The 23,617-nt window shown below is 46.0% G+C and overlaps 1 long non-coding RNA gene across 1 annotated transcript in view; it reads left to right on the top strand.

Moving 5' to 3' along the window:
* Window positions 1-21,681, top strand: part of LOC138854894 (uncharacterized) — a 90,041-nt gene extending 68,360 nt beyond the window's left edge. The window contains exon 2 of the long non-coding RNA XR_011394030.1: window positions 21,090-21,681. This is a non-coding gene — a long non-coding RNA (uncharacterized lncRNA). The remainder of the gene's footprint in view (window positions 1-21,089) is intronic.
* Window positions 21,682-23,617: the final 1,936 nt, after the last annotated feature.

The raw sequence follows: 23,617 nt of genomic DNA, 5'->3' as shown, positions 1-23,617 counted from the left end.
TAAGTATTTCAAGAGGCCAGCAGTTCTGCCAAGAACCCAGTGATCTGATACGTGACCTCAGTCTGTCGAAGTACACATCTGAACTTCTAGTATCCAGACTACAAGAAAAGAACTGTCTACAACTAGAAGTTAAAATAACAACTTATCAGACAAGAGAAGTTGAACTCCTTCCTTACTTCAGCCAAGATAAAGAACTTGTATATAACATCCCTGGACTTGTTCGAGTGGGACTTGAATATCGACCAGGAGATCGACGGCTGTTTATAGACACTTCCATTGGTGGATTGAAATGTGTCTTATTGCACATTGGTAACCAATATACATCTCTTGCAATTGCTCGCTCAACAAAACTGTGCTGATGACCAACATAGAAGAAAATCGTACAGTGTTTTCATATATAGTAATTAGTGGTATCTAAATTATCTTACTATGTTACTCTGTTATTATATAGAATGAAGTGTTAGTATACGTTACATGATTTGATTTGCATCTTCTAAAAAATAATTTCAACGTGATTTGTAACTCTGATCAATACATTCTTCACACTTTTTTTATTTTTCAGTGGGATACCAAATTTATCAAGACTAGAGCCGATCTAGCAAGACCGATGATATATTTTGAACGAGCACCACAAACTTACCCTCAACTCGGTGTAATATCATAGACCAGAAACTAAGTGTTGTCCAGTGATCATTCTGCGTGGTAAATCATTCTTGGTGCTGGAGGGTATCTGATTCTTTCATCAGTTAACTAGGGTCAAACATTATGCATAATTGGTGGTCAGTCCCTCAACCTTAGTGCGTGTTCATCTTCATAACTTCGACGAATTTGAGACTATGGAAGCTGAGGGACTGATCACCTCGAACTTACGTCTTCTCCAGACTGAAGGACTGACCACCTCGAACTTATGTCTTCTCCAGACTGAGGGACTGACCACCTCGAACTTACGTCTTCTCCAGACTGAAGGACTGACCACCTCGAACTTATGTCTTCTCCAGACTGAGGGACTGACCACCTCGAACTTACGTCTTCTCCAGACTGAGGGACTGACCACCTCGAACTTATGTCTTCTCCAGACTGAGGGACTGACCACCTCGAACTTATGTCTTCTCCAGACTGAGGGACTGACCACCTCGAACTTACGTCTTCTCCAGACTGAGGGACTGACCACCTCGAACTTACGTCTTCTCCAGACTGAGGGACTGACCACCTCGAACTTACGTCTTCTCCAGACTGAGGGACTGACCACCTCGAACTTACGTCTTCTCCAGACTGAGGGACTGACCACCTCGAACTTACGTCTTCTCCAGACTGAGGGACTGACCACCTCGAACTTACGTCTTCTCCAGACTGAGGGACTGACCACCTCGAACTTACGTCTTCTCCGGACTGAGGGACTGACCACCTCGAACTTACGTCTTCTCCAGACTGAGGGACTGACCACCTCGAACTTACGTCTTCTCCAGACTGAGGGACTGACCACCTCGAACTTACGTCTTCTCCAGACTGAGGGACTGACCACCTCGAACTTACGTCTTCTCCGGACTGAGGGACTGATGAACAATATACCACACAGGAAGAGTAGAACACAGAAAACATACTTAAGTAGATAATACAAGTTTTGTTAAGCACTTAAGAGAAAACTGAGAGTAAGTGTAGTGCCTCAATGTACTGAGTAGTGCCTCAAGGCACTGATCAGAGTGTCTCAAGACACTGGGTAGAGCGCCTCAAGGCACTGAGTAGAGTACCTCAAGGCACTGAGTAGAGTGCCTCAAGGCACTGAGTAGAGTACCTCAAGGCACTGAGTAGAGTACCTCAAGGCACTGAGTAGAGTGCCTCAAGGCACTGAGTAGAGTACCTCAAGGCACTGAGTAGAGTACCTCAAGGCACTGAGTAGAGTGCCTCAAGGCACTGGGTACAGTGCCTCAAGGTAAAGTGGCACTATGTAATGTGGGCACAGTGCCAGAGCACTGAGGGTGGGTAGCGGGTATATTTATACCCACCTGAAGCAAAGCTTTCATGGTTAAGAGTTGGCACCCACGCCAGGTGGTGGGGAGATGAGTGGGGAGATGAGTGGGGAGATGAGTGGAGAGATGAGTGTGGAGATGAGTGGGGAGATGAGTGGGGAGATGAGTGTGGAGATGAGTGGGGAGATGAGTGGGGAGATGAGTGGAGAGATGAGTGTGGAGATGAGTGGGGAGATGAGTGGGGAGATGAGTGTGGAGATGAGTGGGGAGATGAGTGGGGAGATGAGTGGGGAGATGAGTGGGGAGATGAGTGGGGAGATGAGTGGGGAGATGAGTGGGGAGATGAGTGGGGAGATGAGTGTGGAGATGACTGGGGAGATGAGTGGGGAGATGAGTGTGGAGATGAGTGGGGAGATGAGTGGGGAGATGAGTGTGGAGATGAGTGTGGAGATGAGTGGGGAGATGAGTGGGGAGATGAGTGGGGAGATGAGTGTGGAGATGAGTGGGGAGATGAGTGGGGAGATGAGTGTGGAGATGAGTGTGGAGATGAGTGGGGAGATGAGTGGGGAGATGAGTGGGGAGATGAGTGGGGAGATGAGTGGGGAGATGAGTGTGGAGATGAGTGGGGAGATGAGTGGGGAGATGAGTGTGGAGATGAGTGGGGAGATGAGTGGGGAGATGAGTGTGGAGATAAGTGTGGAGATGAGTGGGGAGATGAGTGGGGAGATGAGTGTGGAGATGAGTGGGGAGATGAGTGGGGAGATGAGTGTGGAGATGAGTGTGGAGATGAGTGGGGAGATGAGTGGGGAGATGAGTGGGGAGATGAGTGGGGAGATGAGTGGGGAGATGAGTGGGGAGATGAGTGGGGAGATGAGTGGGGAGATGAGTGGGGAGATGAGTGTGGAGATGAGTGGGGAGATGAGTGGGGAGATGAGTGTGGAGATGAGTGGGGAGATGAGTGGGGAGATGAGTGGGGAGATGAGTGTGGAGATGAGTGGGGAGATGAGTGGGGAGATGAGTGGGGAGATGAGTGGGGAGATGAGTGTGGAGATGAGTGTGGAGATGAGTGGGGAGATGAGTGGGGAGATGAGTGGGGAGATGAGTGTGGAGATGAGTGGGGAGATGAGTGGGGAGATGAGTGTGGAGATGAGTGGGGAGATGAGTGGGGAGATGAGTGTGGAGATGAGTGTGGAGATGAGTGGGGAGATGAGTGAGGAGATGAGTGGGGAGATGAGTGGGGAGATGAGTGGGGAGATGAGTGTGGAGATGAGTGGGGAGATGAGTGGGGAGATGAGTGTGGAGATGAGTGGGGAGATGAGTGGGGAGATGAGTGTGGAGATGAGTGGGGAGATGAGTGGGGAGATGAGTGTGGAGATGAGTGTGGAGATGAGTGGGGAGATGAGTGGGGAGATGAGTGGGGAGATGAGTGGGGAGATGAGTGGGGAGATGAGTGGGGAGATGAGTGGGGAGATGAGTGTGGAGATGAGTGTGGAGATGAGTGGGGAGATGAGTGGGGAGATGAGTGGGGAGATGAGTATGGAGATGAGTGGGGAGATGAGTGGGGAGATGAGTGGGGAGATGAGTGGGGAGATGAGTGGGGAGATGAGTGGGGAGATGAGTGTGGAGATGAGTGGGGAGATGAGTGGGGAGATGAGTGTGGAGATGAGTGTGGAGATGAGTGGGGAGATGAGTGGGGAGATGAGTGGGGAGATGAGTGGGGAGATGAGTGGGGAGATGAGTGGGGAGATGAGTGGGGAGATGAGTGTGGAGATGAGTGGGGAGATGAGTGGGGAGATGAGTGGGGAGATGAGTGGGGAGATGAGTGGGGAGATGAGTGGGGAGATGAGTGGGGAGATGAGTGGGGAGATGAGTGGGGAGATGAGTGGGGAGATGAGTGGGGAGATGAGTGGGGAGATGAGTGGGGAGATGAGTGGGGAGATGAGTGTGGAGATGAGTGGGGAGATGAGTGGGGAGATGAGTGTGGAGATGAGTGGGGAGATGAGTGGGGAGATGAGTGGGGAGATGAGTGTGGAGATGAGTGGGGAGATGAGTGGGGAGATGAGTGGGGAGATGAGTGGGGAGATGAGTGTGGAGATGAGTGTGGAGATGAGTGGGGAGATGAGTGGGGAGATGAGTGGGGAGATGAGTGTGGAGATGAGTGGGGCGATGAGTGGGGAGATGAGTGTGGAGATGAGTGGGGAGATGAGTGGGGAGATGAGTGTGGAGATGAGTGTGGAGATGAGTGGGGAGATGAGTGAGGAGATGAGTGGGGAGATGAGTGGGGAGATGAGTGGGGAGATGAGTGTGGAGATGAGTGGGGAGATGAGTGGGGAGATGAGTGTGGAGATGAGTGGGGAGATGAGTGGGGAGATGAGTGTGGAGATGAGTGGGGAGATGAGTGGGGAGTTGAGTGTGGAGATGAGTGTGGAGATGAGTGGGGAGATGAGTGGGGAGATGAGTGGGGAGATGAGTGGGGAGATGAGTGGGGAGATGAGTGTGGAGATGAGTGGGGAGATGAGTGGGGAGATGAGTGGGGAGATGAGTGGGGAGATGAGTGGGGAGATGAGTGGGGAGATGAGTATGGAGATGAGTGGGGAGATGAGTGGGGAGATGAGTGGGGAGATGAGTGGGGAGATGAGTGGGGAGATGAGTGTGGAGATGAGTGGGGAGATGAGTGGGGAGATGAGTGTGGAGATGAGTGTGGAGATGAGTGGGGAGATGAGTGGGGAGATGAGTGGGGAGATGAGTGGGGAGATGAGTGGGGAGATGAGTGGGGAGATGAGTGTGGAGATGAGTGGGGAGATGAGTGGGGAGATGAGTGGGGAGATGAGTGGGGAGATGAGTGGGGAGATGAGTGGGGAGATGAGTGGGGAGATGAGTGGGGAGATGAGTGTAGAGATGAGTGTGGAGATGAGTGGGGAGATGAGTGGGGAGATGAGTGGGGAGATGAGTGTGGAGATGAGTGGGGAGATGAGTGGGGAGATGAGTGGGGAGATGAGTGTGGAGATGAGTGGGGAGATGAGTGGGGAGATGAGTGGGGAGATGAGTGGGGAGATGAGTGTGGAGATGAGTGGGGAGATGAGTGTGGAGATGAGTGTGGAGATGAGTGGGGAGATGAGTGGAGAGATGAGTGTGGAGATGAGTGGAGAGATGAGTGGGGAGATGAGTGGGGAGATGAGTGTGGAGTTGAGTGGGGAGATGAGTGTGGAGATGAGTGGGGAGATGAGTGTGGAGATGAGTGGGGAGATGAGTGGAGAGATGAGTGTGGAGATGAGTGGAGAGATGAGTGTGGAGATGAGTGGGGAGATGAGTGTGGAGATGAGTGGGGAGATGAGTGTGGAGATGAGTGGGGAGATGAGTGTGGAGATGAGTGGGGAGATGAGTGGGGAGATGAGTGTGGAGATGAGTGGGGAGATGAGTGTGGAGATGAATGGGGAGATGAGTGTGGAGATGAGTGGGGAGATGAGTGTGGAGATGAGTGGGGAGATGAGTGTAGAGATGAATGGGGAGATGAGTGTGGAGATGAGTGGGGAGATGAGTATGGAGATGAGTGGGGAGATGAGTGGGGAGATGAGTGTGGAGATGAGTGTGGAGATGAGTGGGGAGATGAGTGTGGAGATGAGTGGGGAGATGAGTGTGGAGATGAGTGGGGAGATGAGTGTGGAGATGAGTGGGGAGATGAGTGGGGAGATGAGTGTGGAGATGAGTGGAGAGATGAGTGTGGAGATGAGTGGGGAGATGAGTGTGGAGATGAGTGGGGAGATGAGTGTGGAGATGAATGGGGAGATGAGTGTGGAGATGAGTGGGGAGATGAGTATGGAGATGAGTGGGGAGATGAGTGGGGAGATGAGTGTGGAGATGAGTGTGGAGATGAGTGGAGAGATAAGTGGGGAGATGAGTTGGGAGATGAGTGTGGAGATGAGTGGGGAGATGAGTGTGGAGATGAGTGGGGAGATGAGTGTGTGGAAATGAGTGGGGAGATGAGTGGGGAGATGAGTGGGAGATGAGTGTCGAGATGAGTGTCGAGATAAGTGGGGAGATGAGTGGGGAGATGAGCGGGGAGATGAGTGATGGAGATGAGTGGGGAGATGAGTGGGGAGATGAGTGTGGAGATGAGTGTGGAGATGAGTGGGGAGATGAGTGGGGAGATGAGTGGGGAGATGAGTGGGGAGATGAGTGTGGAGATGAGTGGGGAGATGACTGGGGAGATGAGTGGGGAGATGAGTGTGGAGATGAGTGGGGAGATGAGTGGGGAGATGAGTGGGGAGATGAGTGGGAAGATGAGTGGGAAGATGAGTGGGAAGATGAGTGGGGAGATGAGTGGGGAGATGAGTGTGGAGATGAGTGGGGAGATGAGTGGGAAGATGAGTGGGAAGATGAGTGGGAAGATGAGTGGGGAGATGAGTGTGGAGATGAGTGGGGAGATGAGTGGGGAGATGAGTGGGGAGATGAGTGGGAAGATGAGTGGGAAGATGAGTGGGGAGATGAGTGGGGAGATGAGTGGGGAGATGAGTGGGGAGATGAGTGGGGAGGGGAGGAGAGAGAAGGAAGGGTAGGGGACAGGTTTTGTATTGGGGTGTTGGTGGAAGATCGTGTTTGGCAGCTAGATATCCCCTGATCAATAGGAAGGGTATTTCTTTAGTCTCTGTATCCCTGCTTGCATCCCTACTTGTATCCCTGCTTGTATCCCTGCTTGCATCCCTAATTGTATCCCTGCTTGTATCCCAGCTTGCATCCCTACTTGAATCCCTGTGTGTATCCCTGCTTGCATCCCTACTTGTATCCCTGCTTGTATCCCTCCTTGCATCCCTACTTGTATCCCTGCTTGTATTCCTCCTTGCATCCCTACTTGTATCCCTGCTTGTATCCCTGCTTGCATCCCTACTTGTATTCCTGCTTGTATCCCTCATTGCATCCCTGTTTGTATCCCTCCTTGCATCCCTGCTTGTATCCCTGCTTGCATCCCTGCTTGTATCCCTGCTTGCATCCCTGCTCGTATCCCTAATTACATCCTTGCTTGCATCCCTGCTTGTATCCCTGCTTGCATCCCTACTTGTATCCCTGCTTGTATCCCTGCTTGCATCCCTACTTGTATCCCTGCTTGTATCCCTCCTTGCATCCCTGTTTGTATCCCTCCTTGCATCCCTGATTGTAACCCTGCTTGCATCCCTGCTTGTATCCCTGCTTGCATCCCTGCTTGTATCCCTGCTTGCATCCCTGCTCGTATCCCTAATTGCATCCTTGCTTGAATTCTTACTTGTATCCCTGCTTGCATCCCTGCTTGCATCCCTGCTTGCATCCCTGCTTGCATTCCCACTTGTATACCTGCATGTATCCCTGCCTGTATCCCTGCTCGTATCCCTGCCTGTATCCCTGCTCGTATCTCTGCCTGTATCCCTGCCTGTATCCCTGCTTGCTCGTGACTTGTGCATCGGTCTCTCCCAGGATACAGTGTCAAATATATTTCTCCAGTCCAGGAACATGCAGGTGACCCAGCCTCGTCATGTTGGCTGGCATTCATTGATCCTCTCAAAGGCATCGTGTGGGTTAGTGAGGTTGTATTTATCTTCTTGAAATCCATGGTTTAATATTTCTGTTAGTCGCAACTTTCTTCTAGGTGATCAACCAGGCTGTTGCTGATTGTTTTTCGCATTGTTTTCACTGGTAGAAGTGTACTTACCTAATTGTACTCACCTAATTGTGGTTGCAGGGGTCAAGTTATAGCTCATGGCCCCTCCTCTTCACTAGTCGTTATAAGGTCCACTCTCTCCCTGCTCCATGTGTGTGTACTCACCTAGTTGTACTCACTTAGTTGTGGTTGCAGGGGTCGAGTCACAGCCCTTGGCCCTGCCTCCACTGGTCTCTACTAGGCCACTCTTCCTGCTCCATAAGCTTTATCATAACTCTTCTTAAAGCTATGTATGGATCCTGCCTCCACTACATCACTTCCCAGACTATTCCACTTCCTGACAACTTTGTGACTGAAAAAATACTTCCTAACATGCCTGTGATTCATCTGTGTCTTCAACTTCCAATTGTGTCCCCTTGTTGCTGTGTCCCATCTCTGGAACATCCTGTCTCTGTCCACCTTGTCGATTCCTCTCAGTATTTTATATGTCGTTATCATATCCCCTCTATCTATCCTGTCCTCTTGTGTCCTCAGGTCGATTTCCCTTAACCTCTCCAAGTAGGACATACCCTTTAGCTCCGGAACAAGTCTTGTTGCAAACATCTGCACTTTCTCTAATTTCCTTACATACTGCCGGGTACACATACTCGCGTCACCCTTGTCAGAGTTCATAGGTTCGAATCTGAAGCGTTAACATGCTTGGCTAGGCGTGGGTTCGAAACTGGTGCTGCATACTCCAATATAGGCCTGACATACACGGTGTACAGGGTCCTGAACGATTCCTTATTGAGATGTCGGAATGCTATTCTTAGGTTTGCTAGGCGCCCGTATGCTGCAGCAGTTATTTGGTTGATGTGCGCCTCAGGAGATGTGCTCGGTGTTATACTCACCCCAAGATCCTTTTCCTTGAGTGAGGTTTGTAGTCTCTGGCCCCCTAGACTGTACTCCGTCTGCAGTCTTCTTTGCCCTTCCCCAATCTTCATGACTTTGCACTTGGTGGGGCTGAACTCCAGGGGCCAGTTTCTGGACCAGGCCTGCAGCCTGTCCAGATCTCTTTGTAGTTCTGCCTGGTCCTCATCCGATTGAATTCTTCTCATCAACTTCACATCATCTGCAAACAGAGACACTTCTGAGTCTGTTCCTTCCATAATGTCATTCACATATACCAGAAAGAGCACCGGTCCTAGGACTGACTTCTGTGGAATCCCGCTGGTCACAGGCGCCCATTCTGACACCTCGTCACGTGCCATGACTCGCTGCTGTCTTCCTGACAGGTATTCCTTGATCCACTGTAGTGCCTTCCCAGTTATCCCTGCCTGTATTCCATCTTTTGCACTAATCTCTTGTGTGGAACTGTGTCAAAAGCCTTCTTACAGTCCAAGAAAATGCTATCTACCCACCTCTCTCTCACTCTTGTCTTCCTGCTGTCACCCTGTCATAGAACTCCAGTAGGTTTGTGACACAGGATTTCCCATCCCTGAAACTGTGATGGTTGTCATTTATAAGCTTGTTCCTTTCTAGGTGCTCCACCACTCTTCTCCTGATAATCTTTTCCATGATTTTTCATACTATACATGTCAGTGACACTGGACTGTAGCTTAATGCTTGGTGTTTATCTCCTTTTTTTACAAACTGGGACAACATCTGCTGTATTCCGTACCTCAGGCAATCGCCCTGTTTCGATAGATTTATTGAAGATTGTTGTTAGTGACACACACAGCGCCTCTGCTCCCTCTCTCAGGACCCATTGAGAGATGTTATCTGGTTCCATCGCCTTTGAGGTATCTAGCTCACTTACCAGCCTCTTCACTTCTTCTTCGGTTGTATGTATTGTGTCCAGCACTTGATGATGTACCCCACATCTCCGTCTTTCCGGAGTCCCTTGTGCTTTGAATCTCATGTTGAGTTCCTCACATACTTCACGGTCGTTTCATGTGATCTCTCCTCCTTCCTTCCTCAGCCTAATTACCTGGTCCTTGACTCTGTGTGTGTGTGTGTGTGTGTGTGTGTGTGTGTGTGTGTGTGTGTGTGTGTGTGTGTGTGTGTGTGTGTGTGTGTGTGTGTGTGTGTACTCACCTAGTTGTACTCACCTAGTTGAGGTTGCGGGGGTCGAGTCCGAGCTCCTGGCCCCGCCTCTTCACTGATCGCTACTAGGTCACTCTCCCTGAGCCGTGAGCTTTATCATACCTCTGCTTAAAGCTATGTATGGATCCTGCCTCCACTACATCACTTCCCAAACTATTCCACTTACTGACTACTCTGTGGCTGAAGAAATACTTCCTAACATCCCTGTGATTCATCTGTGTCTTCAGCTTCCAACTGTGTCCCCTTGTTACTGTGTCCAATCTCTGGAACATCCTGTCTTTGTCCACCTTGTCAATTCCTCTCAGTATTTTGTATGTCGTTATCATGTCCCCCCTATCTCTCCTGTCCTCCAGTGTCGTCAGGTTGATTTCCCTTAACCTCTCCTCGTAGGACATACCTCTTAGCTCTGGGACTAGTCTTGTTGCAAACCTTTGCACTTTCTCTAGTTTCTTCACGTGCTTGGCTAGGTGTGGGTTCCAAACTGGTGCCGCATACTCCAATATGGGCCTAACGTACACGGTGTACAGGGTCCTGAATGATTCCTTATTAAGATGTCGGAATGCTGTTCTGAGGTTTGCTAGGCGCCCATATGCTGCAGCAGTTATTTGGTTGATGTGCGCTTCAGGAGATGTGCCTGGTGTTATACTCACCCCAAGATCTTTTTCCTTGAGTGAGGTTTGTAGTCTCTGGCCCCCTAGACTGTACTCCGTCTGCGGTCTTCTTTGCCCTTCCCCAATCTTCATGACTTTGCACTTGGTGGGATTGAACTCCAGGAGCCAATTGCTGGACCAGGTCTGCAGCCTGTCCAGATCCCTTTGTGTGTGTGTGTGTGTGTGTGTGTGTGTGTGTGTGTGTGTGTGTGTCTGTGTAAGTTATGTATTGTGTATATCTGGACACGGTTGTGTCTCACACCGGTTTATGTGCGCACTTCACACACACACACACACACACACACACACACACACACACACACACACACACACCTGTTGCTTCACCACCACAAGGACAGCTGCACAGGTGTCCTTGTGGTGATTGTCAGAAATTCTGTGAAATCTACACAATAATAATAATAATAATAATAATAATAATAATAATAATAATAATAATAATAATAATAATAATAATAATAATAATAATAATAATAATAGTAATAATAATTTATTAGTATTATTATTTGTTTATTTATTTATAGGGAAGCGGTAAGCCCCAAAGGGGTTTTCCAGCAGCGTTTGGGTACACGAACCCACGCAGCGTGTGTGTGTGTGTGTGTGTGTGTGAGTGTACGTGTGCGTGGACATGTGCATGCATGAACATGTACACGTACATGTGCGTGTACCTGAAGTATGTATACGAGTATCATGTGCGTGTACGTGCTTGCTTGTGCGTTCACAGGGACTCAGCAGTGTTTGGAGACACTGGGGAAATATCTGGGGTGATGTCTGAGGGATATTTTCGGGATATCTGGGGGGTATCTGGGGGATATCTAGGGAGATGGTTCCACGGTGTGGACCTGACCAGGTGGATTAAGGCAGGGGAGGGGAGAAAGAATGAGGTAAGAAAGGAAGAAGGAGGAGAGAATGAAGGAGAGAAAGAATGAGGTATAGCAAACACACAGGTATAACAAACACATAGGTATAACAAACACACAGGTATAACAAACACATAGGTATAACAAACACACAGGTATAACAAACACAGGTATAACAAACACACAGGTATAACAAAAACAGGTATAACAAAGACAGGTATAACAAACACAGGTATAATAAACACACAGGTATAACAAACACAGGTATAACACACACACAGGTATAACAAACACACAACTATAACACCTGCATCAGTGTTCAGTGTTCATTGTCTCTTGCAATGTTAAACCCACAATGCTGCAATGCAGAGAGTTGGTATTAATGTTCATAGTGCGCGAAATGTTCACAACCTGCAAGTTCACACAGGAGAGAAACCTAACTAACCTTCAGGGTGTTCGAAATGTTTCGACAATGAAAAGAAGAAAAAGACAATACCGCGACTGGAACAATGCGCAAACAATCCGAAAATAGAAGAGAGAAGCTCCCTCACCTTCCTGTGTTAGTGTGACTAGTTAATGGTCGCCGTCGGTCCCTAACGGTCTCGCCTGTACCCGGGTTACTTGTGTAAAAAAACACACATTAGTTTTAATGGAGTGTGAAATGTTTTGTGAAAGGATGGAAAGTTTATGTGAGTGGAACACTTTATTATTGTTCAGTTTGTGAGGTTTTTTAGATTATCGAAAAAAGGTTTAATGGAAGATATTGGTGTGTTTATACACGCGAGAGACTGTTTACGTGAAGTGTTTTGGAATGTTTTAATTGATTTCAGGTTAGTCTCTGACCTGTCGGTCTCCTGATCGTCTTCTGACACCTGGGACGAGGAGGAGGAGGAGGAGGAGGAGGAGAATAAGACGGAGAAGAGGAAGATCTTAGCAGCCTCGCTGGTAGACACCAGGAAAGCACTCAGTCTTCAATTCTCTTAGAATCCGATTCAATTTAAGAGAGACCTGCCCCATCCTGAACCTAACCTTGGTACACAGGACCTCCTATCCACTAGCCCATTCCCTATCCCCCTCCTCTATCCATGGACACCCATTGATCGACACGCCCCCTTCCTACAGTTACGTGAGCCCCCCCCCTCCCCTTAATCCCTTCCCCCTACACTGAAGGACACCAGCTGGTATTTATAATGTGGGCGAGGTGGGATTCCCGTTTTGATGTTAGATCCCTTTATTGTTCCCTTTTGGTGCCATACCCTTTATAGGTGACTAGTTGTACTCACCTGTTTGAATGTGTAGGGGTTGAGTCACCGCTCCTAGCCTTGTTATCTTTGACAGGTGTGTAACAGATGAGACAGAGACAGAGATTCTGGAGAGAGTCGTTTTCCTGAACGAATCTCCCTGGATTTCCTACTCTATTTCTGCAACATTGCAAGCTCCTGGTGATGTGTTGATTTGTAATACGTCACCAGATGGCCACCTCCCTGAATGCTGGCTGCTTTGGATCAAACCCCTAGGCGTGGCTGGGCGCCATAGTATTGTACCAAGGTTCGTAGGTTCGAGTCTCCTTCGGAGTGAGATTAGTGTTCGTGAATACCTAGATACACAGCGACCGTCTACAACAATCCTACCTACCAGTGCCAGGTTAGTGGTTGTATGTCTGTCACTTCTCCAGTATAAGGTCACTGTCTGACTGCTACACTGACTGCTACACTGACTGCTACACTGACTGCTACACTGACTGCTACACTGACTTATATTACTGCTATGTAACTGCTATGTCATCTACATACCTGCTATATAGATGACTGGCTAAGAACTACAACTCTGACCCTGAAGTCAACTAAGGATCATCAAAGTGGGTCATTGTTGCCTAATAACATTCAATGGGTCATAAAATCCTCTAACATTGACCTCAAGAAGCTAAATCCTATGAAAAATAAATTGTGAATAATGCAAAAATACAGTAACCATGAACCAAGGAAAAAATAGATCATTAGTGATACAAGACGTTGCAAGTATGATTCACGAAATTGTATTAATACAGTTGTAAGCAAACCACGAAACGGGTTCGATCTAAGCCCGTTCCGTGGCTTGTTTTGTTGCAAGTATAGAACAGCGGGAAACAGCCGACAGGTTAAAAAAACTATATAAACAATACGACTGTACCGTGGCCACATCAACAGCTCTGGCCAAGCTTTTCGAATAAGCTTTTCTGAGCTTAATTAAGGAAATGGTGGGATAAATTTAGTCAGATCAATTGGGGGTGAGATGAGTGGGTAAGTCTCCTGACACCAGTCACCCCACCTCACCTAGCAGGAAGGACGTACCTGGTTGTTAATCGTCTGGTGTGGGTTGCATCCTAGGGATGAACCCAGACTGGTTTATCTATTGGGTTTTAGGTGCTTATCCTGGGTTAATAACCCTAAAGATGTCTATCATGGATAAGCCAGATGTCACTGCTGGAATGGTGGATGTAAATAACGTGCTAAAAATATCTAACCAAGACAGGACTCGCAGCAGTGGCTTGAAGTTGGAAAAATTTAGATTTAGAAAGGATTTAGGAAAGCACTGGTTGGTGATAGAGTTGTGGATGAGTGGAACAAACTCCCGAGTGGTGCAGTTGAAGTTAAATCAATGTAAATTTTAAAAAAATCGGTTAGACAAAAATATGAGTGGGTGTGGGTGAATGTGAATTGGACCTGACTGGCTTGGGCCGGTAGGTGACTAGGACCTGCCTAGCACGGGCCAGTAGGCCTGCTGCAGTGCTCCTTCTTTCCTATGTTCTTACTGGAATGGTCCACCACAGCACCGTGGTCTACCCTTACCTTCAGCAGAGTTTTACGACACCAGCGTGCCAAGTTCTGCAGGCTGGTGCGTGCTTTTCTTGCGCGCCCGTCACAGGGGCAGCTCCCTTGAGCACGTCATCGGGATTAAGATCACATTAGGTAATGCCCACGTTGGGTAATAGCGGTTTGGGGGTATGTTGGGTAGTGGTGTCCTCTATTATTAGCACGTCTCAAAATATTCAGTGTGTTGCTACACTGTTCAATATAGTTACATTGTGGGAACACCAACAGTGTTCCTACACTGTTCTGTATGATAGATTGTGGGAACACAAGCAGTGTGTTCCTACAAAATTCTGTATGATAGTTACATTGTGGAAACACCAGCAGTGTGTTCCTACACTGTTCTGTATGATAGATTGTGGGAACACCAGCAGTGTGCTGATACACTGTTCTATATGATAGTTACATTGTGGGAACATCAACAGTCTTGCTACACTGTTCTATATGATAGTTAGATTGTGGGAACACCAGCAGTGTTGCTACACTGTTCTGTATGATAGTTACATTGTGGGAACATCAGCAATGTTGCTACACTGTTCTGTATGATAGTTACATTGTGGGAACACCAGCAGTGTGTTGCTACACTGTTCTGTATGATAGTTACATTGTGGGAACACCAGCAGTGTTGCTACACTGTTCTGTATGATAGTTACATTGTGGGAACACCAGCAGTGTTGCTACACTGTTCTGTATGATAGTTACATTGTGGGAACACCAGCAGTGTTGCTACACTGTTCTGTATGATAGTTACATTGTGGGAACACCAGCAGTGTGTTGCTACACTGTTCTGTATGATATTTACATTGTGGGAACATCAGCAGTGTTGCTACACTGTTCTGTATGATAGTTACATTGTGGGAACATCAGCAGTGTTGCTACACTGTTCTGTATGATAGTTACATTGTGGGAACACCAGCAGTGTTGCTACACTGTTCTGTATGATAGTTACATTGTGGGAACATCAGCAGTGTTGCTACACTGTTCTGTATGATAGTTACATTGTGGGAACATCAGCAGTGTTGCTACACTGTTCTGTATGATAGTTACATTGTGGGAACATCAGCAGTGTTGCTACACTGTTCTGTATGATAGTTACATTGTGGGAACACCAGAAGTGTACTGCTACACTGTTCTGTATGATATTTACATTGTGGGAACATCAGCAGTGTTGCTACACTGTTCTGTGTGATAGTTACATTGTGGGAACACCAGAAGTGTACTGCTACACTGTTCTGTGTGATAGTTACATTGTGGGAACACCAGCAGTGTGCTGCTATACTGTTCTGTATGATAGTTACATTGTGGGAGACATAACAATATATATTTCTCCAATATTCACCAGTACACAGGCTGGGTTAGACACATGAGGTAATGAGATGTGTCAGCCTGAGCTGAGAGACTTCAGTAGTGTCAGCCTGAGCTTGGAGACTTCAGTAGTATCAGCCTGAGCTGGGAGACTTCAGTAGTGTCAGCCTTAGCTGGAAGACTTCAGTAGTGTCAGCCTGAGCTGGGAGACTTCAGTAGTATCAGCCTGAGCTGGAAGACTTCAGTAGTGTCAGTCTGAGCTGGGAGACTTCAGTAGTATCAGCCTGAGCTGGGAGACTTCAGGAGAACAACGAGGATATCGTCAAGCTCTCCACTAGGGATTCAACAGAGGCTTAGGAAAAGGTCTCATTTTAAAAGACTTTAGGTAAGAGGGTAAGGACTTTTCGTGATAGTCTGAGTTCGTATTGGCTACTTTTTACACACAGGACCTCGCTATACGTCAGCTTAAGGAAGCGAAGAAGGATACTACACAAACCTGACAATTCTTGTCCCTGAAGTTTCTTGAAAAAAAGATCCGCTTTTGTAACTGATTAAGATTCATGTTGTGTATTCTATGCTGCCTCGCGGATGCTGACGATCTTAAGAGCAGGTGGGTAGGATGAGCATCCTATGTAACACCAGAATCTCAGAGAAGGTGGGTAGGATGAGTATCCTTCATCCCAGGATATCAAGCACGTGATGTCAACACTAAAGATATACACAACAGAAAAACATATTGGCAAGTGTGTGTGTGTGTGTGTGTGTGTGTGTGTGTGTGTGTGTGTGTGTGTGTATACTCACCTAGATGTACTCACCTAGTTGAGGTTGTAGGAGTCGAGTCCAAGCTCCTGGCCCCGCCTCTTCACTGGTCGCTACTAGGTCACTCTCCCCGAGCCGTGAGCTTTATCATACCTCTGCTTAAAGCTATGTATGGATCCTGCCTCCACTACATCGCTTCCCAAACTATTCCACTTCCTGACTACTCTGTGGCTGAAGAAATACTTCCTAACATCCCTGTGATTCATCTGTGTCTTCAACTTCCAACTGTGTTCCCTTGTTGCTGAGTCCCAGCTCTGGAACATCCTGTCTTTGTCCACCTTGTCAATTCCTCTCAGTATTTTGTATGTCGTTATCATGCCCCCCCCCCTATCTCTCCTGTCCTCCAGTGTCGTCAGGTTGATTTCCCTTAACCTCTCCTCGTAGGACATACCTCTTAACTCTGGGACTAGTCTTGTTGCAAACCTTTGCACTTTCTCTAGTTTCTTTACGTGCTTAGCTAGGTGTGGGTTCCAAACTGGTGCCGCATACTCCAATATGGGCCTAACGTACACGGTGTACAGGGTCCTGAATGATTCCTTATTAAGATGTCGGAATGCTGTTCTGAGGTTTGCTAGGCGCCCATATGCTGCAGCAGTTATTTGGTTGATGTGCGCTTCAGGAGATGTGCCTGGTGTTATACTCACCCCAAGATCTTTTTCCTTGAGTGAGGTTTGTAGTCTCTGGCCCCCTAGACTGTACTCCGTCTGCGGCCTTCTTTGCCCTTCCCCAATCTTCATGACTTTGCAATTGGTGGGGTTGAATTCCAGGATCCAATTGCTGGACCAGGTCTGCAACCTGTCCAGATCCCTTTGTAGTTCTGCCCGGTCTTCGATCGAATGAATTCTTCTCATCAACTTCACGTCATCTGCAAACAAGGACACTTCGGAGTCTATTCCTTCCGTCATGTCGTTCACAAATACCAGAAACAGCACTGGTCCTAGGACTGACCCCTGTGGGACCCCGCTGGTCACAGGTGCCCACTCTGACACCTCGCCACGTACCATGACTCGCTGCTGTCTTCCTGACAAGTATTCCCTGATCCATTGTAGTGCCTTCCCTGTTATCCCTGCTTGGTCCTCCAGTTTTTGCACTAATCTCTTGTGTGGAACTGTGTCAAACGCCTTCTTGCAGTCCAAGAAAATGCAATCCATCCACCCCTGTGTGTGTGTGTGTGTGTGTGTGTGTGTGTGTGTGTGTGTGTGTGTGTGTGTGTGTGTGTGTGTGTGTGTGTGTGTTTGTGTGTGTTCTTTCTAGCTGTGTATGCTGGGGTTTACATCCACCTCCTGACCCCACCTCTATTTGCTAACCCTCACCTATTTGCTGTTATAGAGGTCGATTCTCAGTTCATGGCCCCGCCTCTTCCCTAGCTGTTACTGGGTTCACTCTACTGCGTGAGCTCTGCCATAACCATTCTTGAAGCTACGTATGGATCCTGCCTCTATCACTTCATTGTCACCTTAAGGCTAAAGAAGTATTTCCTAACATCCCTGTGACTTATCTGTCTGTTTAGCTTCAACTTGTGACATCCTGTATATGAGACCCGCCTCTCAAACTCACCCTACTCACCCTGTCAGTTCCATATAGTATTTTGTACATCATGATCATATCACCTCGTCCCCATCTGTCCTCTAATACTGTCAAATTTTTATTGAATTATGAATTGGGAGTAAGAGGGAGAGCAGGATCGTAGATGGGCAAGGAGGCTTTAGGAAGAGTAGGGATGGGGAGGTGTAGACCGGGTGTTTACCTACTCTCTCTAACATGCCAGTAGGTAAGAGATTCTCAACGTAACTAGGACGGGACTACAATCAAGAGAGAGAGAGAGAGAGAGAGAGGAGAGAGAGAGAGAGAGAGAGAGAGAGAGAGAGAGAGAGAGAGAGAGAGAGAGAGAGAGAGAGAGAGAGGGAGAAAGAGAGAGAGAGAGAGAGAGAGAGAGAGAGAGAGAGAGAGAGAGAGAGAGAGAGAAGAGAGAGGAGAGAGGAGAGAGAGAGAGAGGAGAGGAGAGAGAGAGAGAGAGAGAGAGAGAGGGAGAAAGAGAGAGAGAGAGAGAGAGAGAGAGAGAGAGAGAGAGAGAGAGAGAGAGAGAGAGAGAGAGAGAGAGAGAGAGAGAGAGAGAGAGAGAGAGAGAGAGAGAGAGAGAGAGAGAGAGAGAGAGAGAGAGAGAGAGAGAGAGAGAGAGGGAGAGAGAGAGAGAGAGAGAGAGAGAGAGAGAGAAAGAGAGAGAGAGAGAGAGAGAGAGAGAGAGTCCTAGTACTAGAGGAACACTCTCAAGGACGAAGTTGTTGACCAGCGTTTGCAAAGTTAACGTATTCTTCGAGCGAGGAAAGAGGCAGGAAGAGGATAAAACTCTTGCGAACTAGCTCAAGTGAGTGACAAAACTGAAGTTAGGACAGTTTAAGGTTGTTTAGGAGGGGGAGGAGGAGGAGGGGAGGGGAGGGGAGGGGAGGAGGAGGAGCAAATGGGAGGAAGTGAGAGAGAGAGAGAGAGAGAGAGAGAGAGAGAGAGAGAGAGAGAGAGGAAGTGAGCAGTGTCAACAGTTAGGAAGGAGCAGGGAGGAAGGAAGGTAAAAGGGAGAGAGAAGGATAAAGAGATGGAGCAAGTCAGCTTTCTCCCCCAAGAGACTTAGAAAAATATCCTTCTCTGTCTGTCTCTCTGTCTCTGTCTGTCTGTCCGTCTCTCTCTCTCTCTCTCTCTCTCTCATTTCTAATGCCAGTTTCATTTTCCCCTCCTCCTTCCCCTCCTTCTTCTCCTCGTCCTCGTGTCCTCGTCTTCCTGCGGACGTGGGGTGTCTATCTTTCATCTCGGCCTTTTTTTAAAAAAACGTCTTATCTTTGCAAGATTCAAGTGACAGACTCTGAATGAAAAAAAAAGCCTTTTATTGCAGGTGAATGTTTAAAAAATAGCCTTTTTCAGGAAAGGTGTTTATAAAAGATGCCATTTACAGTCCAAGGAGGTTCAAAATATTGCCTTTTACCGATCAACAGAGAACCAAAATTACTTTTTATTTTCAATAGAGGAGAAATATCACTTTTTATTGCCAATAAAAATTAAAAATAGCCTTTTATTACAAATATAGGGCAAAAAAAAGCTTGTTATTATCGCTGGAAAATAAAAAAAATCGCCTTTTATCAATAATATCGCCTTTTATTACCTATATACGGTCAAAAAAAATCACCTTTTACTACCAATAAAGAGTAAAAAAATGCCTTTTATTACCAAAAGAGAACAAAAACTCGCCTTTTATTACCAATGAAAAACCAACAGAGAAGAAACTAATGCCTTTATTACCCAAGAAGATTAAATATCAGAGAATATATAGATGTGTGAGGGAGGTGCTCACAGGGGAGTTGAATCCTAAGAAGGAGATGCTGGGAAAGGAATTGGAACCGGTCCAGTGGGAGGGCAGGTCGATGCTGTTTTGCATCTTTTGAAGTCGACCTCGGTGACGGCAGCTCCTCTGTGATCCTCCTGTGGAACCCTGTGTATATGGTATTCATAAGGGATTTAAATCTATTCAAACACTCCATTTAAATTCCATGATTCTCGTTGAATTATTATTATTATTATTATTATTATTATTATTATTATTATTATTATTATTATTATTATTATTATTATTATTATTATTATTTTAATAATAGTTATTACATTACTATCATTATTACGTTTTAAGTGTGTTTTATTATGTTTTATCAGGACGAATTTGTCGAAAGCAGTGAGGAAGTGCACACACACACACACACACACACACACACACACACACACACACACACACACACACACTTGTTATCTCCCATTCTCACTGGCGCTGGAAGACCCCTATGGGTTTAACACTCCCCCACATGAGAGTAGTAGTAGTAGCAATAATAATAATAATAATAATAATAATAATAATAATAATAATAATAATAATAATAATAATCATAGTGGCTAATGGAAAAAGTGTCGACCTTTCCAAAAATAATGTTCCTTCACTGACCTTTGTGTTCCTTCACTGACCTTTGTGTTCCTTCAGTGACCTTTGTGTTCCTTCACTGACCTTTGTGCTCCTTCAGTGACCTTTGTGTTCCTTCACTGACCTTTGTGTTCCTTCACTGACCTTTGTGTTCCTTCACTGACCTTTGTGTTCCTTCACTGACCTTTGTGTTCCTTCACTGACCTTTGTGTTCCTTCACTGACCTTTGTGCTCCTTCAGTGACCTTTGTGCTCCTTCACTGACCTTTGTGTTCCTTCACTGACCTTTGTGTTCCTTCACTGACCTTTGTGCTCCTTCAGTGACCTTTGTGTTCCTTCACTGACCTTTCTTCTGGCGCACAAGATGGCGTCACAATCATTCATAAAAACTCAGCTCAGTTTACTAGAGGAAACACTAGCGTAGATGACAATGTTCACCTTGACTTTTTCTGAATAGATAACAAAGGGATTTTTTAATGTCTATTGGGTAATGGTGTGTGTGTGTGTGTGTGTGTGTGTGTGTGTGTGTGTGTGTGTGTGTGTGTGTGTGTGTGTGTGTGTGTGTGTGTGTGTGTGTGTGTGTGTGTGTGTGTGTGTGTGTGTGAGAGAGAGAGAGAGAGAGAGAGAGAGAGAGAGAGAGAGAGAGAGAGAGATGACATTATTTTCACCTACAAACAATACTCTTTTGACAGGACATTAGACGACATTTCGACCCATCCACGACCAGGAAATGACCGAAATGTGGCTTAAAGGTGTGTTGCTTGTGAGTTGTTTGTGAAGTGTTCCAGCCACATTGTTTAAACAGCGTTTACTGTAAACTTTATGTACTGGTCATGTCCTGTTTACAGTAACCTTTGTATACTAGCCATCATGTCCCTTTGACTTTCAAGATATTGTTTACACAGAAATCCTTCACAATCGCCTCATTTACAATGTAAATTATTTTTTTTCAGTGTGTCGGGTCAGTTCATCCTGGGTACTAGTCACGCCTCGACCCCGACACTACTCATGATACTACGACACGACTTGGAGTACGACACGATTTTGGCTTCGCCACGACTCCGGCACGACTCCTTCCCCATCCCCTGTATCGCCTTTTGTGTGGATTATAGGCCTCGTGTCAGCCCTGGGGGCTAGGGGCTAAGGGTGGGGGAACCTGAGGGTTATCTTAGAGAAGGAGGGGTCGTGTCGAGATCACGATTCCTCCTCACGACTCTTGAACCCTGTCAGTTCCACTCAGATCACCTGTTCTCTCACTCAGATCACTTGTCCTCCCACTCAGATCACCTGTCACTACCACTCAGACTTCTTCGTCCCGGTCATTCCACCTCCTGATCCACCTCAGGCTGAGGAAACACTACTTGACATTCCCTATGGCTCCCTTGTGTACCTGTTACCCGCCTCACGAACAGTATGTCCCTGTTCACGCTATAAAGTTATTTATTTTGTATGTTGTTGTCATGTCCCCACTGGTTCCTCTCTCCTGTAATGTTGAGAGAAAGAGAGAGAGAGAGAAAGAGAGAGAGATTAAAGTCCGACCAGGAACGCAGTTTCACTCCAGCCATGAAATTCCGTTTTCCAAAATACTCATTTATATATATATATATATATATATATATATATATATATATATATATATATATATATATATATATATATATATATATATATATATATATATATATATATATAATGTCGTGCCGAATATGTAAAACTGGTCAATTAGCAAGAACTCATTTAAAATTAAGTCCTTTCTGAAATTTTCTCTTATATGTTTAAAGATATATTTTTTTCATTAATGTTAATGTAAAAAAATTTAATTTTGCACCAAAAGATTCTTAGAAAACTTACCTAACCTTATTATAACTAGAGCAATTTATTTTAGCCTAACCCAACTAAATATATTTTAAATACGTTTACAATAATTTAATACTAAACAAACACAATTAAATATATTTTTTTCGTTAGGTTCAGAATGATTTTGGCGAAATTATTGCATACACAAATTTTCACTTGTCCTATATGGCAAGATGAACGTTGCTATTTAAGCCAAGATCGCAAGTTCTGCCTATTCGGCACGACATATATATATATATATGTATATATATATATATGTATATATATATATATATATATATATATATACATATATATATATATATATATATATATATATATATATATATATATATATATATATATATATATATATATATATATATATATATATATATATATATATATATATATATATATATATTAACACGTCGGCCGTTCCCACCGAGACAGTGTGACCCAAAAAGAAAGAAAAAACAAAAAAAGAAAGTAAAAACTTTCATCATCATTCAACACTTTCACCTCACTCATACATAATCACTGTGTTTGCCGAGGCGCTCAGATACGACAGTTTAGAAGTCCCTCCAAACTGCCAATATCCCAAACCCTTCCTTTAAAGTGCAGGCATTGTACTTCCCATTTCCAGGACTCAAGTCCGGCTAACCGGTTTTCCTGAATCCTTTCATAAAATATTACCCTGCTCACACTCCAACAGCTCGTCAGGTCCCAAAATCATTCCTCTCCATTCACTCCTGTCTAACACGCTCATGCACGCTTACTGGAAGTCCAAGCCCCTCGCCCACAAAACTTCCTATACCCCCTCCCTCCAACCTTTTCGAGGACGACCCCTACAACGCCTTTCTTCCCCCAACAGATTTATACGCTCTCCAGGTCATTGTACTTTGATCCATTCTCTCTAAATGACCAAACCACCTCAACAACCCCTCTTCTGCCCTCTGACTAATACTTTTATTAACTCCACACCTTCTCCTAATTCCCACACTACGAATTCTCTGCATAATATTTACACCACACATTGTCCTTAGACAGGACATCTCCACTGCCTCCAACCGTCTCCTCGCTGCAGCATTTACAACTCAAGCTTTACACTCATATAAGAGTGTTGGTACCACTTTACTTTCATACATTCCCTTCTTTGACTCCATAGATAACGTTTTTTGTCTCCACATATACCTCAACGCACCACTCACCTTTCTCTTGTTCATCAGTTCTATGGTTTACCTCATCCTTCATTAACGCATCTGCTGACGAGTCAACTCCCAAATATCTGAAAACATTCACTTCTTCCATACTCCCTCTCTCCAATGTGATATCCAGTTTTTCTTTATCTAAATCGTTTGGTACCCTCATCTTCTTACTCTTATCTATGTTCACTTTCAACTTTCAATCTTTACACAGCCTCCTAAACTCGTTCACTAACCTCTTTCATACATTTATTAAATAAAAATACCAACCACTCCAACACTATATCTCCCCCTGCTTTTAACATTTCTGTCATGATCCCATCAGTTCCAGCTGCTTTACCCTTTTTCATTCTACGTAACGCCTCACGCACCTCCCCTCTTCTTCACTCCTAATAAATGTTATACCTCCCTGGCCAATGCATGAAATTACCACCTCCCTT

Source organism: Cherax quadricarinatus, chromosome 73 (genome assembly GCF_038502225.1).
Source record: "Cherax quadricarinatus isolate ZL_2023a chromosome 73, ASM3850222v1, whole genome shotgun sequence".
Classification (NCBI taxonomy): domain Eukaryota; kingdom Metazoa; phylum Arthropoda; class Malacostraca; order Decapoda; family Parastacidae; genus Cherax; species Cherax quadricarinatus.
Note: the sequence above shows the minus strand (reverse complement) of the source record. Positions and strands in the feature narration are given on the sequence as shown.